This window comes from Hypanus sabinus, chromosome 7 (genome assembly GCF_030144855.1).
Source record: "Hypanus sabinus isolate sHypSab1 chromosome 7, sHypSab1.hap1, whole genome shotgun sequence".
Lineage (NCBI taxonomy): Eukaryota > Metazoa > Chordata > Chondrichthyes > Myliobatiformes > Dasyatidae > Hypanus > Hypanus sabinus.
The window spans coordinates 162,756,067-162,773,249 of NC_082712.1; the positions used below are offsets into that span (position 1 = coordinate 162,756,067).

General features: G+C 41.0%; 1 protein-coding gene across 1 annotated transcript in view; it reads right to left on the reverse strand.

Moving 5' to 3' along the window:
• Positions 1-17,183, reverse strand: part of LOC132397564 (protein kinase C-binding protein NELL1-like) — a 943,441-nt gene that overhangs the window by 550,620 nt on the left and 375,638 nt on the right. The gene's annotated exons all lie outside the window — the stretch shown is intronic.

Here is a 17,183-nt window from a genome sequence, read left to right on the forward strand (position 1 = left end):
AGTATTATTCTAGGTTATCAGACCAGTTGTAACATACAGATACACCGGACATTGAAGGTAGCTCCCTTTTCCTTGCAGATGTCCCAAACACAAAACTACAATTGTGTTCATTGTAACTATTTGTCCAATAATTTGAAATTATTTCAAATGCTTAATCATTGTGTAACAAGACTGATATAGTAAATTTGAAAAAACAACTATATTTGAGTGTCAATGAAGTGGAACCTGTTCCAAGCGACATTCTCAGGGCACGGTAACGTAGTGGTTAGCACAGTGCTTTGCTGTACAAGCGAATCAGGGTTCAATTCCCACCACTGCCTGTAGGGAGTTTATATCTTCTCCCCATCACCACATGGGTTTCCTCCTGGTGCTCCGGTTTCCTCCCACAGTCCAAAGACGTACCAATTGGTCATTGTAAATTTTCCCGTGATTAGGCTAGGATTAAAATTAGGGGATTGCTGAGTGACATGGCTCAAAGGGCCAGAAGGGTCTATTCTGTGCCGTATCTCAATAAAATAAAAAACTCATTCTTTGTTTGGGCTTGGTTGTGCGCCCGTATTTCATGTGGGGTTGGGTAAGTATTCATTGTAACGTAAGGTCGAGGTGAAAGAGGCCTTCTGGCCTTTCAAGCATACTCAACTATTCATCAACTTCATGACAGTCTTTCCACATCAATGTCATTTTAATCCACTATCCACATACAATATGTTGGACTCTTGACCTCACAATCTACCTTGTTATAATCTTACACTTTATTGTTCAACTGCGCAGCATTTTCTCTGTAGCTGTTGCACTTCTTCTGCATTGCCTTACCTTGTTCTACCTCAATGCACTGAGCAGTGATTTGATCGGTATAAAGCATATGCAAGGTAAGCTTTTCACTGCATCCCAGTACATGTGACAATAATAAACCAATTCCAATTCTCTTCTTTCCTTTAATATACAAAAGTCCATTGCTTTCCTCTGTGAATCAACTCAGTGATTGAACCTCCACGATATTCAGGGCTAAAGATTTAATAGATTCATGACCATTCCAATGAAGAAATTTCTGCTCACCTTCATCCTAAATAGCTAACCCCTGTTCCTCAGTCAGGGCAAATCATCTTGCCTGTGGAATCCAGTAAGAATTTTCCCTGGTTTGTATGCAGTGAATTATGTGTGCGGGCATCATGCTGCCAAAAAGACCATATTTGGAAACAGGAAGCATTTCCAAAAGCACCCAGATTGTATAAAAACAAGCTAAGTAATAATCAGGGAAGTGCACACTAATGAAAAGAATTTTATTTAAACAGCAGTGGGGCGACACGGTAGCATAGTAGTTAGCAAAAGTACCAGCAACCCAGTTTCAATTTCTTCTACTGCCTGTGAGGTGTTTGTACATTCTCCCGTAACCATGTGGTTTTCCTCCAGACACTCTGATTTCCTCCCACAGTCCAAAGACACACCGGTCGGTAGGTTATTTGGTCAGAGTAAATGGTCAGGTGATAGGGATTAAATCAGAGTTGCTGAGCAATGTGGTTTGAAGGGCCGGAAGGGCCAGTTCCTCTCCATATCTCAACAAACAACAACAACCATTGCCTTAAATTGTTAACCACATTTCAAATGGAAAAGACAAAGAACATTGCTGGTTAAATAAAATTCTTTTCATCTTTGTGCACTTTCCTGGCTTTCCTGAAATACTCTGTATTCTTTATCCAACTGCTTCCACATTCCACATTCTAAAGATGATTTTGCTGAGTTCTCTACTGAATTTATTTTGACCTCTAGTTTTTTTCTGGTACCTTTGAGTTCTTCTTATTAAAAAAGTTAGCTTTTGAATTCTAATTCCTTTTAGTAGACAAAAAAAAATTGACTGCTGACAGTTGGTTAGCTATACTGTATTTCTTTCATCTGAATATATTATTGTCTGTGTTAGGTAAGAGAGAAGTACGGGCCTGGCTATCTAATGAATTCTCCATCCTTCTTTGAACAGTGCAAGGCCAGATCACAACTCACGAGGGGCGATTGATAAGTTCGTGGCCTAAGGTAGAAGGCGTCAATTTTAGAAAACCTAGCACATTTATTTTTCTACATAGTCCCCTCCTACATTTAAACATTCAGTCCAGTGGTCATGGAGCATACGGATCTTGGCCTTCCAGAAAGTGTTCCCAGCAGGGATGATTGATAGGTTTGTGGCCTAAGGTAGAAGGAGATGAGTTATTAACTTCAAACTTTCTGCATAATCACTCAAAGAGTTGACCTGCATGTGCATGTAACGAGAGTTTTATAACTCATCTCCTTCCACCTTCGGCCACAAACTTGTTAATCACCCATCTGTGGACACTTTCTGGAGGTCCAAGATCCGTATGCTTCATGACCACTGGACTAGGTGTGTAAATGTAGGAGGGGACTATGTTGAAAAATAAATGTGCTAGATTTTCTAAAATTGACTACGTCTACCTTAGGCCACAAACTTATCAATCACCCCTCATAAGTCTCACCTGACGAATGGCACATATGACAATCTATAGCTAAGCAGCTCCCAAAGCAAGGCTCGAACCAATGAGCACATTGCATTGGCTGGAGCAAACTGGGATGACGTACAATTCAAGATTGTTTAATATCATTTCCAGTACACGTGTGCAAAGGGAACATAATTGTTACTCTGGCAGAAAGTTGTAAATTCAGCCAGTTCCACCATGTTCACTATCCTCTCCAGCATCAAGGGCACCTTCAAAAGGCATGCCTCAAAAAGGCAGCATCCATTATTAAGGATAACCATCACCCAGGCCATACACTCTTCTCATTGCTACCATCAAGGATGAGGTACTACAGCCAGAAGACACACAGTCAACCAACAAACCTCAGATAGTCAGGATACACAACCACTCTTCCCTCCGCATCATCCTTAACAGGGCTGCACCCTAGAGCTGTGTGCTGAGCCCAGTACTGCACATTCTTCTCACACATGACTGCACGGCCAAACACGCGACTAATCACATCGCCAAGTCTGCCCAGCACGGCTGTGGTGGGGCTAATCAACAATGATGAGATGGCCTACAGAGAGGAGATGGAATAGCACGATGCCTAGTGCCTGGCAAATAACCTCTTCCTCAATATTAATAAGGAGACGGTTATCAACTTCAGGAGAACTTATACCACTCACACACTTCCATACATTAGTGGCACAGCAGTAGAAACTGCAGTTTCAATCTCCTAGAGTGTGCATCTCAAACAACCTCTCATGGTCACAAAACACATTCTATGCAATCAGTAAAGTGCGCCAACGCCTCTACTTTCTGAGGAGGTTGAAGAAAGCCATACTATGCGCATCTATCCACAAACAAGAGGAAATCTGCGAATGCTGGAAATCCAAGTAACAGACACAAAATGCTGGAGGAACTCAGCAGGTCAGGCAGCACCTATGGAGGAGAAGGGTCTCGGCCTGAAACGTCGCCTGTACTCTTTGCCACAGATGCTGTCCCTCCAGCATTTTGTATATGTTGCTATGCACATCTTTATTCACATAATTTTAAAGATGCATAATAGATAGTATTCTGTCAAGCTGCCTTATTGCATAGTAACTACACTGTAGTGGACAGGAAGGTTTTACAATGGATAGTCAAAACTGCCTAATGTATCAACAACACCAGCATTCTTGGCATCAAGGACAAATATCTGTACATAGAATGGTGCCAGAAAAGGGCCAGTAACATCATGAAGGATCTGTTGGATTCTGGTGTTTTAACATTATTCTCATCATCAAAGAAAATTTCAGATGTCAGGAAAGAGGCACAAAACTTACTGCTTCACGATCATTTTATTTAGCATTAATAGAACAAAAAGGAATTGAAACGAACAGTGAGCAAGGTCTACTAAGTGAAGGGAGAGACAAAGGAACTGAGAGACCAAGATGGCACTGCCTTATGGTCAGTTATTTTTATACCCACAGAGAAGAAAAATTCCATTCAAATTTGTAGATAAGAGACAACCAATGAGAAAGCTCAATCAAATGATGCATCACCAAGAGAACCTTCCAGAATCATACCAGTGTAACCACCAGGAGTACACACTAAATAACTGCACATAAATACTGTGGACACGAGGAAATATAATAAACTGATGTATTTACATAAAATGCAAGCAGGTAATTGATTTTTAAACTGCAAAGAAAATAACAATTAAACAGACAAATCTAAGAACTAAACAGTCGGATCTAACAGATCGCATCCACACTGTCATGGACTGTTTGTTCCACTCCCATCAAGGAAGTGGCTACACAGCATCCACGCCAAGAGTGCCCGACCCAAAAACAGTTACCCCCGCCCCCCCAAGCAGCAAGGCCAATCAACACCTCCACCCACTAACCCACCCCACCACACCCCTAAAACTACTGCTTTATCATTTCCTGTCAGTCAACTTATGTACAGGCACTCGTGTGCCTAGCATCACTTTATGGACTATCACTTTATACATTATGTTATTTATTTATATTTATTGTGTTTCTTTTATTGTTATGGGTTTTTTTTAAGCTGCATAGGATCTGGAGTTACAACTACTTGGTTCTCCTTTACATTTGCATACTGGAAACAGTATTAAAAAATCTTGAATCAATGTTTCAGGAACTGCTTCTTCCCCCACACCATCAGATTTCTGAATGAACGATGAACCCATGTACATTCTTTGCTCTTTTTCACATTACTTATTTAATTTAATAATTTTTTATTGTATTTAATATTTTTAAATTACTATTGCTGCTGCAAAACAACAAATTCCATGACATATGGCAATGTTTTTAAACCTGTTTCAGATTCTGACTCCGATTCAGTTAACAGACGCTTCAGGTTGGAGCTGAGTTTTGGGAGCTGTCAGATCCAGTTTGAATCAAGTGCCTCAAATGTAAAACAGAAGCTCTTTTGGTCAGAATTAATCATAATGTTTAGATTCAGCTTCTGATGACTGAAATACTGTGTGACCAATTTTCAGTTCCAGTAGATACTAATCTTCAGTGGAAAGCAGTCATGATTATAGGAAATCTCAAGCTAGAAGATCAAAGATGCGCAAACCTCTGGAACCAATTAAAACACAATATCTGATTTTCATTTTCCTCATTACTTTGAACTTCCATGAATGTTTGCCAAAAAAACATCAGCTCCAAAAGCAAAAGTTCTGGAACAAATCCTGACAATGAACGATATCAAAGTCACAACACAGGAATGTGTGCAAAAGAGAGAAGAGAGCAGAGACCTTGTTCTTTGCTTCTTTAGTATAATCCCATGAACAAATATGAAGAATAAGACATGCTCCAGTTCCCAAAATCTTCAGGGAAATCAGCAAACTCTTCAATGTTTCATAAGCTGCCATGACTCCCCAAATGACTTTGATTAAATCAAAAGATATTTTTCCTTTAAAAATCTGAAAATAGTTCCATAATCAGTAAACATAATTTAAACTGTAGCTTCTTGAATTGAATTTAGAGTTATGACTTGGAGTTATTCTTATGTTGGTCACGTTGAGACCTTCAGTCAGCGGGAAAATCGTGCAGCCCAACAGTAATACAGAACTGATGCTCTACTTCTGAAAACATAATCAAGCCCCTGTTTATCATTTTCATTCTGTAATTTCAGTAAGGAAGAATTAAGGACTCCAGAGCTCCTAAGCTTTAGGGAAAACAAATTGTTCCTGGCCATGAACTGCTTTTTAAATACCATCAGTTCTTCAGAGAAAACATTTAAGTGGCAATTTGTCACTTTGGCGACATTTTCATGCTGACCGAGCAAAATATTGACAGAGGTATGTAATGGTAATCCATTCCTAATCAATGCAGTTGTAAAATTAACACCAAAAGGAGCAAATGGCAAGCTAAGACCTGTAGAGACAATTCTAATTGAGGAAGACAACTACATCTCCCCCTCTATATTCATGAGCACACCCTGTTTAGTCTTTGCTCTCATTTCTGTGCCTCAGAGTCCAGGTAATAGGACTTACTAGCTGGCAGTGGAGAGGTTCGTGGCTGGATGACTGGATGCGAATGAGAAGCAGGCACTGGGAGAGACAGGGAGGAGAAGACACTGGGGACTAGGTGTCAAGCCTACGAGGTCAACAACTTAACACTTTGTGACAGTCACACTAAAAAGATCTAATTAAAATGCTCTGGAGATGAGAAATCTGAATGAGAACATTTAATTACAATTTTACACAGAACTATAGCCATATCAAGTACTCAAGTGATATAAAATTAAACATATTTAATTAAAAATATACCCTAACCATATGTTGAATTCAGGCACCAATCATAGAATTATCGTTTAGGAGGCTATTCAACCCATCAAATCCTTGCCTATTAAAAGAGAGACATTAAAACAAATGCCTCTTTCAGTTTTAGGTGACTAAAGAGAAATAATTCCTTAAGAACAAAGCCTGGAAAGATAGATGATTGCTTACTAACAAAACCAAGCCTCTCACAATTAATTTTATACTGTCTAGTTAAAATTACCTTCAGCCATCTCTGTTCTACAACAAACCACTGCAATCTACTAAATATTTCCTTGTAACCAATCCTCATTGTCCCTAACAGTACCTTTCTAAATCTCCACAGAAGGGTGTCTCCTATTATCCTATCATTCCTATAATGTCGTGGCCTGATCTGTAGTGGTACTCCAACTAATATTTTATGTAATTCAAGCGTAACAACAATGCTTTTATATTCTGCTCAGTAAGAGTTCTATAACTGTTCTTCCACTCTATTTGTTATGTTACCATTTGTTGTGCATCTCCCTGCCATGTTTATCATTCACAAATCCATTACCTCTCACTTTCTCTGGAATGCATTCCATATTGCACTTTTCTGTCCATCTAAACAGTCCCTGATTGCATTTTCCCTAATGTTAGTTACTTGGCAATTTTTGTGTCATCTGCAAATTATTTCATCATGCTGAAAAAACTTGAACCTAAGCTATTTTAATACATTATAAAAAACAACGGACCAAGCAATGACTATTGCAAAACCGCACCACAACTATATCCAACACTTTGAAAGAGTAGAATGTTATTTCTCGCTTCCTCATCATGGGGAAGTTTTGAATTTAATTCACCACATTCTATTTGATCCCTTGGGGCTTGTTTCACTGATTAGTCTGTTACGATCAAAGTATGTTATACATCCTTTCTCTAGTAATTCAGCATCAAATTCAATGCAAACACTTTTGAGGCTGGATGCATTTGAATCTCCAAATAAAGGTTTCTCTTTGTTTATTGAAAATATTATTTTGTGTACTTAACCATGATAAAACTCTACTTCTAATTCATGAAAACGAGGCCCAAGAGTTAAAATCTCTTTGATCCTCACTCTGGTCCATCATGAAAATTTCCACTTTAATCTAACCCATCAGAGTGTATTTCCTAGGCTCAGATAGGACATTTTACATGTTTGGTTATACAGCCAGATACTCACATGATATCAAATGACAGTTGAGGTCGAGCTATACAGAAAGTAAAATATAAAATCTCTAATTGTAATATCATCTTTCGCAGCTGAGATTTTCCAAAGTTCTCTAAAGCTTTCTGATGTACAGTTATTATTATAATATAGGAAACACATCAATCAATGTGTGCACAAAGTCCCACCAACAACAGGAAGAAAAATGAGCAGATCATCTGTATAGGCTGTTGATTGAAGGATAAATGTTGACCAGTGTTAATGGTGTCAAGAAATCACTCCCACCTGTCTGTAAGGAAAAGATGTGTTAAAAATTTCCTCAAAAAGGCAATATCAGCTATCGTGTAGAATTCCCTCTGTGGCTGAAGTCTTTGGAGTGGAATTTAACACTGAAAATCAGCTGTACCATACAGCGAAAGAGACTACTTAACAAAAAGAGACAGGAATTGAATTCACAAAATAATGTCAGGGCTAACCTAAGCAACTGATTCTTGGAGAATATGTTACAGTAACTACATATTAACTCGTCTTTTGCAAAAGATGTACTTCTTGTGCATTCTAGAAGGTTACCAGCAACACACGAGTGTGTAGATGGATCCAAACTCCAATATAAGCTCAACCATAAGCAGAAGGCACCAGCACAGCTTCTAATCTTTGAAGCAGTTAAGTGATTGTAGACTTCAAGAAAGGGGGACGCGGGGAACACCAATCCTTACCGAAGGGTCAGTAGGGGAAAGAGTGAACATTTCCATGATACTGGAGGATCTCAGAGAATCCATCCTGAGCCCAGCATATTGATGCAATAACAACAAAGCATGCTAGCAGCTGTACTTCATTAGGAGTTTGAAGAGATTTGGCATGTCACCAACGACTTGAGAAAATTTCCACAGATGTACTGAGGAGAGCATTCAGACAGGTTGCATCACCATCTGGTATGAAGGCACTGATGCACAGCTTCATAAGAAGCCTCAGAGGGTTGTAGATTCAGCTAGAGCCATCGTGGGCACAAGCCACCCCCCCCCCCCAACTTTGACAACATCTTCCAAAGGCAGTATCTCAAGGAGTCAGCACCCATTATCAAGGATGCTCACCATTTGGACATGCCCTTTCACCTCCATCAGCGAGGAAGTACAGGAGCCCAAAAACCAATACCAGACACTTCAGAAACAGCTTATTCCCCTCTGCCATCAGATTTCTGAATGGTTCATGAACATTACATTACTATTCCCCTTTTGCACTATTTATTTCTGATTTATTTTTATTGTAAATTACAGTAAAGCCATCCTCATCACTGGGCATGTCTACAAGGAGCACTGTCGCAGGAAAGCAGCATCTATCATCAATGGCGCCCACCACCCAGGCAATGTTCTCTTCTCACTGCCGCCATCAAGAAGATGGTATAAGAACCTCAGGACCAATGCCACCAGCTTCAGGAACAGTTACTATCCCTCAACCATCAGGCTCTTGAATCAAAGGGGATAACTTCATTCAACTTCACTTGCCCCGTCATTGAAATGTTCCAACAATCAATGAACTCACTTTCAAGGACTCTTCATCTCATGTTCTTGATAGTTATTGCTGATTTATGTATTATAATTATTTCTTTCTTTTTGTATTTTCACAGTCTGTTGTCTTTTGCACACTGGTTGAACGTTCAAGTTGGTGCTGTCTTTCATTGATGCTGTTATGGTTATTATTCTATGGACTTACTGAGTATGCCCACAAGAAAATGAATCTCTGGGTTGTATATGGTGACATATATGAACTTTGATAGTAACTTTACTTTGAACTTACATGCTGCCACAAAACAACAAATTTCACAAGTTATGTCAGTGACATTAAACCTGATTCTGACATTTTATTCTCATTTCATGTAATTATGATTTCCATCCCTCCAGCTGCCAAAGCAGAATTTCAATTCTTGCCCCTGGATATAGAGTCTGAGCTTTTGGATGCTGGTCTGTTCAATGATCCAGTTAGCTCTCCTGCATTATCACATCAAAGGTAAAAAGATGATTTTCTTCTGAGCACAGTTGCATTCCAGTACCAAGTATCCAAACAAGTTATCACAGAAAAGATAAGAATCTACCATTGCCTTTCAAATCATGAACTGGATTAAAGATGCCAATAAATTCATTTTGATCCATCACAAACACAAGATCAGTCCTTCTGTTAGATGCACTATCTCTAGATGATTAAAATATCATCCTCCTATATTTTCTTCAGGCAATCATAAACTCTATGGAAAATAACATCAAAAATTACAGCAACAGACTCTGTAATTTCATTCTCTTAATTACTGAAAACTGCAGCTCCAGCACATTCTCAAACAAAATAGAATCTGATTGACCTGTTAATATCCCTGAAGATTTATTACCAAGCCATCACTAGTCTGCCTTCAATACTCTTGATCAAATTGAGAGTCCAAACAGTAAGCTGAGTGCAAGAAAGCAATACAGTACCCAATTAAGTAATGCCACAGAGAACATGAAAACCTCAACAATTCAGAAAAGCTACAATCAGAGATACAACCGCACACGTTCACAAATGTGAGATATATTTTTGTTGGTGTGTCAAATTCTGGTTGTGTTGAGTCTAGTGTGGTAGTGTAGTGCTTGTCGCTTTGGCTTTCAGTTTCCACTGCTGGCTAGCAGTCTTGTGAAAAGGAGAGCTGAATGTGCAAGTCTCTCCAACAGCAAGCCTCATGTAGTGCCTCCTTACTGGTGACACATGGAAACTGAACTCCTTTCGGACTCAGCCTGAACTACAGAGGATGGGGAGGAAATTTGGCCCCTACACACTTGGCACGCAGGCCCACAGTCTTGTGGGACATACCCTGGTGCTCCTAAACCAGGTCCCCAGCTATGGGTAAATAGCACCACTGCCTTGTGGGCAGCCTCAGGAGAGACAAAGGCTACAGGACTAAACTCAGACAGAAAATCCAGAGTGAAACCACTAAGGCATCATTAAATATCCCTCCAGCTGCTCCTTCAGCCAAGCTGGTGCCAAACATATTGCTTCACTTTCTTTTGGACTATGCCGGTGAGGCCAAGAGGGGGACCTTGATGTCAGGGCATCCCAGGATCTCCATACCTTCTGCCTAGGCTTGTGCCCTGAAGAGGTCACTCCAGTGCCAAAATATGTTGTCTTTCGAGACAATCATCATTTCTGTTGGCGATGATTCAGGACTTCTTAAAAATAGGCTACCTTAAGTTCTTCAATGTGCATAGATGCCAAGGATTGAGGCCCAAGAGTCGAATCCCAAGTCTGGAGTCAAGGCCCAGTGGTTGGAGCATCAGGCCTACAAATCTCTGCGAGTCCACTAGGGCAGTTGAAGACCCAAAGGCTGCATGCCCAAGCCTGAATCCAAGTCCACTGGAGTCAGGATGCGGAAGAAGACATTCTGGTTTGGAGTTAGAGGACTGTGCATGTGGGATGGAGAAATGGGGCTTGGGTTCTTGTTGTGTTTGGTTTTGTTGCGTTCAGTTTTATTGTCCTGCTGAGCGTCATGGGCATGCCATGTTGGCACCAGAATGTGTGCTGACACTTGCAAGCTGCCCTGAGCACACCCTCAGGTGTGTTGGTTGTTAATGCAAAGGACATGTTTTACTCTATGTTACGTGATAAATAAACTTGAATCTTCAACAGCTATGTCAATTACTCATTCAAAAGCAAGTAGGGTGGATAACCAAGAGATGCCTGCTTTGCACCATCTCAGAGTTATTCAATACCTCATTGTGATGAGTATCACATCTGGAGAAACTTGTCTCTATAGAAACTGCAGGAATGAATTGCTACTTGGCTTCAACAATGGCATCACACACAAGCTATCAAAACATTGGGTAAAAAGTGAACCTGAGCCACTCCAGTTCATTAAAATCATTCAATTCCATTTGCTGCACCACTTGGAACCGCATCATCTCAGAAAACGTTGAAGCCGGAGGAGAATGTGAAACCAAGCTTTAGACAGTGAAGGAAATTATTTTCATGTTTCCGTCTATTGACTGAGGGGTGAATATATGTTGATAGTTTTAATAGATTGTAAACCTATGTTCCCAATTCATCAGAGACTGGAGTGCAACTTACACTCCTAGTTATCTACTAGTTCAGTGCATGAGCTGCTGTAAGATTTAGGTGTGGTTAGTCTTCACATGGAAAATTAACATAACTAGTTCCAGAATAATGATTCACTCATTAAATTTCAGGGCTCCCTTAATCCTGCCTGCCACAGAATTAAGAGATTAGCACAGTCACAACAGAGAATAGATCTCAGCAAAAGGAGCAGGAGTGAGAAACAAATATATCAATATTCAGCACTACACCAAGATCTCTAGCGCACTTTTTCTAATAGTGTGGCTCTGGCAGCTGACTCCTAAAGGGACAGTGGTGATAGTCACATCCATACAATACCATGCAGGGCATCTCTCAGGAGAGACTGACTGTGTTTACAGAACAGCATTTATAGTATGTGGGACTGTCAGAAGTTGCATTCGAAGGCATCTAACATCAGCATAGATATGTTAAGAAATAAAAGCAATGCCAGAAGAAGTAAATGATTTCAGAAAATAGGATTTAAAAATAAACAGATATAAAAATCAATTAAAACATTTAGTCTAAGTTAATTAAAACAAATTGAATCTACTTATCCTTTTCCGATTTCTCTAATTCCTTTAAACGGGGTCACTGCACTTGGGCTGGGTTTAATCTGGTGTCACTTAGCAGGTGAGTTTACCCCCTGGAACCTTGGAAATCCATGGACATTGCTGGCACATCTCAGACGATCTGTCCTATAGAATCTTCAGCAGGCTTGGAACAGGTGGCACCGGTTTAAACGGGGCAATTAATGCTTGGGCAATTTTCATCTAATTTCTATTGGAAGGTTCAAAGGAGAGTCTAACTTATTACATTTAGAGAGCAAAGACTGTGACAAGATGCATTAGAATCACCTGCTAGAAAGGTGAATTAAATAATTGTTTCCTGTGGAGTTCAACTGCCTCATTATTAATTGGAGAAAAGAATGAGGAGTGTGTTTAGGAAATGGAGAGCAAATCCAATAAATGCATAGTTATAAGGATAGTGCAGGAAGGAGAGCTGTAGGTTTCAGGGACTGCTTCTGGGAAAGATGCAAACTAGACTGATAGAACTTTAACTGTAACTGTTCCAAAACACTAGTGTTCTCCAACCACCGGGCCGCAAAGCCTGTGCTTCCGGGCTGTGCGGTAACGATATGATTTGGCAATATGAATTGATACGAGTCAGCTACATCTTCCCTCATTCCCTGTCATACCCACTGTTGAACTTGAATGCACGCCAAGTCATTACGCATGCGAAGTCATCAGTCGCCGAAACGCCTGATACCCTCATGCCAGGGATTACTGGTTGGCCCCGGGTAACCAGCCACCTCACACGGCCGGCAAGAAGTGCTGTTGATACTGGCCTGGGCACTGCCTCTAAACCCGTTTAGCACACTGAATGTTTGTGAGGAACCCTGTGCTAAAATATTCGCAGATGACCTAATTCAGGCTCAGGGTTTCGTAAGTAGCAGAGCAGCTACCTCGCTACGATCTACTAAAAGTCATCCCTCGAGCCAAACTTTTGTTGGCCGATAGATCCTACCTACCTACAAGTGGGGAGGGAATGTGCCCTGTTGCATTCCTTGCTCGGTCGGTCACTTTCTCCAGACTTTATGGGGACCTCCGGCCCTTACCTTGTCCTCTCACTGGTGTGTTGCAATGATTTTATAAGTTCGTTCGAGGAGAATATGCGCTGTGTGTTTAATATTAAATTTGTTAGATAAACCAATTTGGAAACGAAATTGAGTGTATTAGCCATTTATAAATGACTCATAGTTGACTTATCACCTATATTCTGGTCAATATTAATACCCACACCACTCACCCTCGGCCAGTCAGCAAGAATATTGTCAATATTAAACTGGTCCGTGGTGCAAAAATGGTTGGTGACCCCTGCAAAACACTATATAGGGAGATTTCCTAGGAAGCTCTAAAAAACTCTGTTTAGACCACACTTGGAGTATTGTGTTCAGTGCTGGTTGCCTGATTACAGGAAGGATATGGAAGCTTTAGAGAGGATGTAGAGGGGACTTACCTGAATGCTGCCTGGATGAGAGAGCATATCTTATGAGGAAAGATTGAGTGAGCTTGAGCTTTTCTCTTTGGAGCAAAGGAGAAAGAGTGATAACTTGATAGATATATACCAAAATGATAGGGGGCATAGATAGAGTGAGCAGCCACAGTCTTTTTCCCAGGACAGAAATAGCCAATATAAGGGAGCATAACTTTTAAGGTGTTTGTAGGAAAGTATGGGGGTGGGATATCAAAGGTATCAGATACACAGAGGGTGGTAGGACCATCGAGCAAATTGCCTGGGCTGATTATAGAGGCAAATACTTTAGGGACATTTAAGAGTCTCTTAGATAGGCATATGGATGAAAGAAAAATGGAAGGCAATGTGGAAGAGAAGGCTTACATATTGGAGTAAGTTAAATGGTACACAATCATCGTGGGCTCAAGGGCCTATACTTTAAGCGAGGGATTCGTTCCTGAGGATTGGAGGGTGGCTAATGTAACCCCACTTTTTAAAAAAGGAAGGATAGAGAAACCGGGGAATTATAGACCGGTTAGCCTGACATCAATTGTGGGGAAAATGCTAGAGTCGGTTATCAAAGATGTGATAACAGCGCATTTGGAAAGAGGTGAAATCATCGGACAAAGTCAGCATGGATTTGTGAAAGGAAAATCATGTCTGACGAATCTTATAGAATTTTTTGAAGATGTAACTAGTAGAGTGGATAGGGGAGAGCCAGTGGATGTGGTATATTTGGATTTTCAAAAGGCTTTTGACAAGGTCCCACACAGGAGATTAGTGTGCAAACTTAAAGCACACGGTATTGGGGGTATGGTATTGATGTGGATAGAGAATTGGTTGGCAGACAGGAAGCAAAGAGTGGGAGTAAACGGGACCTTTTCAGACTGACAGGCAGTGACCAGTGGGGTAAAGCAAGGTTCAGTGCTGGGACCCCAGTTGTTTACAATATATATTAATAATTTAGATGCGGGAATTAAATGCAGCATCTCCAAGTTTGTGTATGACACATAGCTGGGCGGCGGTATTAATAGTGAGGAGGATGCTAAAAGGATGCAGGGTGACTTGGATAGTTTAGGTGAGTGGGCAAATTCATGGCAAGTGCAATTTAATGTGGATAAATGTGAGGTTATCCACTTTGGTTGCAAGAACAGGAAAACAGATTATTATCTGAATGGTGGCCGAGTAGGAAAAGGGAAGGTGCAATGAGACCTGGGTGTCATTGTACACCAGTCATTGAAAGTGGGCATGCAGGTACAGCAGGCAGTGAAAAAGGCAAATGGTATGTTGGCATTCATAGCAAGATGATTCGAGTACAGGAGCAGGGAGGTTCTACTGCTGTTGTACAAGACCTTGGTGAGACCACACCTGGAGTATTGTGTGCAGTTTTGGTCCCCTAATCTGAGGAGATACATTCTTGCCATAGAGGGAGTACAAAGAAAGTTCACCAGATTGATTCCTGGGATGGCAGGACTTTCATATGAAGAAAGACTGGATCAACTAGGCTTATACTCGCTGGAATTTAGAAGATTGAGGGAGGATCTTATTGAAACGTATAAAATTGTAAAGGAATTGGACAGGCTAGATGCAGGAAGATTGTTTCCAATGTTGGGGAAGTCCAGAATGAGGAGTCGTAGTTTAAGGATAAAAGGGAAGTCTTTTAGGACCGAGATGAAGAAAAACTTTTTCACATAATGCTGAATCTGTGGAATTCTCTGCCACAGGAAATGGTTGAGGCCAGTTCATTGGCTATATTTAAGAGAGAGTTAGATAAGGCCCTTGTGGCTAAAGGGATCAGGGGGTTATGGAGAGAAAGCAGGTACAGGGTTCTGAGTTGGATTATCAGCCATGGTCATACTGAATGGCGGTGCAGACTCGAAGGGCCAAATGGCCTACTCTTGCACCTATTTTCTCTGGTTCTATGTTTCTACTGTGCTGTACTGTTCAAAGTACATTTATTATCAAAGCATGGATACATTACAGTTCTACGTTTATCAATCCTGATAAATGGTCTTGGCCCAAAACGTCAATGGTGCTCTTTTCTATAGATGCTGACTGACCTACTGAGTTCCTTTAACATTATTTGTGTGTTTTCCTGTCCTGTGTTTTATGTTTTAGTTAGGAGTGGGGTGACTGAAAGGCTAGTGGAAACAGGTACATTGATAACATTTAAGAAATATCCAGGGCAGGATTGAAATTGTCAAGCCATTTGAAGAAGCTTATAGAGAAAGTGATAATAAATGGGACTGATTTAGATAGGTGCCCAACAGTCATCATGAAAACTGTAAGCCAAAGGGTTTGTATTTGTCAAACACGAGGAAATCTGCAGATGCTGGAAATTCAAGCAACACACACAAAATGCTGGTGGAACACAGCAGGTTAGGCAGCATCTACAGGGAGAAGCGCTGTCGACGTTTCGGGCCGAGACCCTTCGTCAGGACTAACTGAAATGAAAGATCGTAAGAGATTTGAAAGTAGGAGGGGGAAGGGGAAAATGTGAAATGATAGAAGACCGAAGGGGGTGGGATGAAGCTGAGAGCCAGAAAGGTGATTGGCAAAAGGGATACAGAGCTAGAGAAGGGAAAGGATCATGGGACGGGAGGCCTAGGGAGAAAGAAAGGGGGAGGAGAGCACCAGAGGGAGATGGAAAACAGGCAGAATGATGGGCAGAAAGAGAGAAAAAAAAAGGAGGGGGAAAAAAGCTAAACATATCAGGGATGGGGTAAGGGGAGGAGGGGCATTAACAGAAGTTAGAGAAATCAATGTTCATGCCATCAGGTTGGAGGCTACCCAGCCAGTATCTAAGGTGTTGTTCCTCCAACCTGAGTGTGGCTTCATCTTGACAGTAGAGGAGGCCATGCTTAGACATATCAGAATGGGAATGGGACGTGGAATTAAAATGTGTGGCCACTGGGAGATCCTGCTTTCTCTGGCGGACAGAGCGTAGGTGTTCAGTGAAATGGTCTCCCAGTCTGCGTCGGGTCTCACCAATATATAAAAGGCCACACCACAGACTGGGAGACCGTTTCGCTAAACACCTACGCCACAATCCTTTTCCTTCTCCAGCTCTGTATCCCTTTTGCCAGTCACCTTTCCGGTTCTCAACTTCACCCCACCCCCTCCAGTCTTCTCCTATCTTTTCGCATTTTCCCCTCCCCCTCCTACTTTCAAATCTCTTACTATCTTTCCTTTCAGTTAGTCCTGATGAAGGATTCTCGGCCTGAAACGTCGACAGCACTTCTCCCTATAGATGCTGCCTGACCTGGTTTGTATCTGTGCTGTATGACTCCTTGACTCTAGTGTTTGTGAAGAACTCCATTAATTCAGCAGTAGGTTTACAAAGAACCCATATTTTAGAATTAGAGAAAATAGATCCAACAGAAATTTTGAGTAGGTTAGGACTTTATTCCTTAGGTGGTAGAAGATTTGATAGAAGTATACAAAATTACGAGGGGTGTAGATAAGGTAAATGCAAACAGGCTTTTTCCACTGAGGTTGAGTGGGACTACAACTAGAGGTCATAAGTTAATGATGAGAGGTGAAAAGTTTAAGAGGAACATGAGGTGAAGCTTTTTCACTCAGTGGGTCGTGAGAGAGTTGAATAAGCTGCCAACACACGTGATGCATGCGAGCTCAATTGCAATGTTTAAGAGAAGTTCCA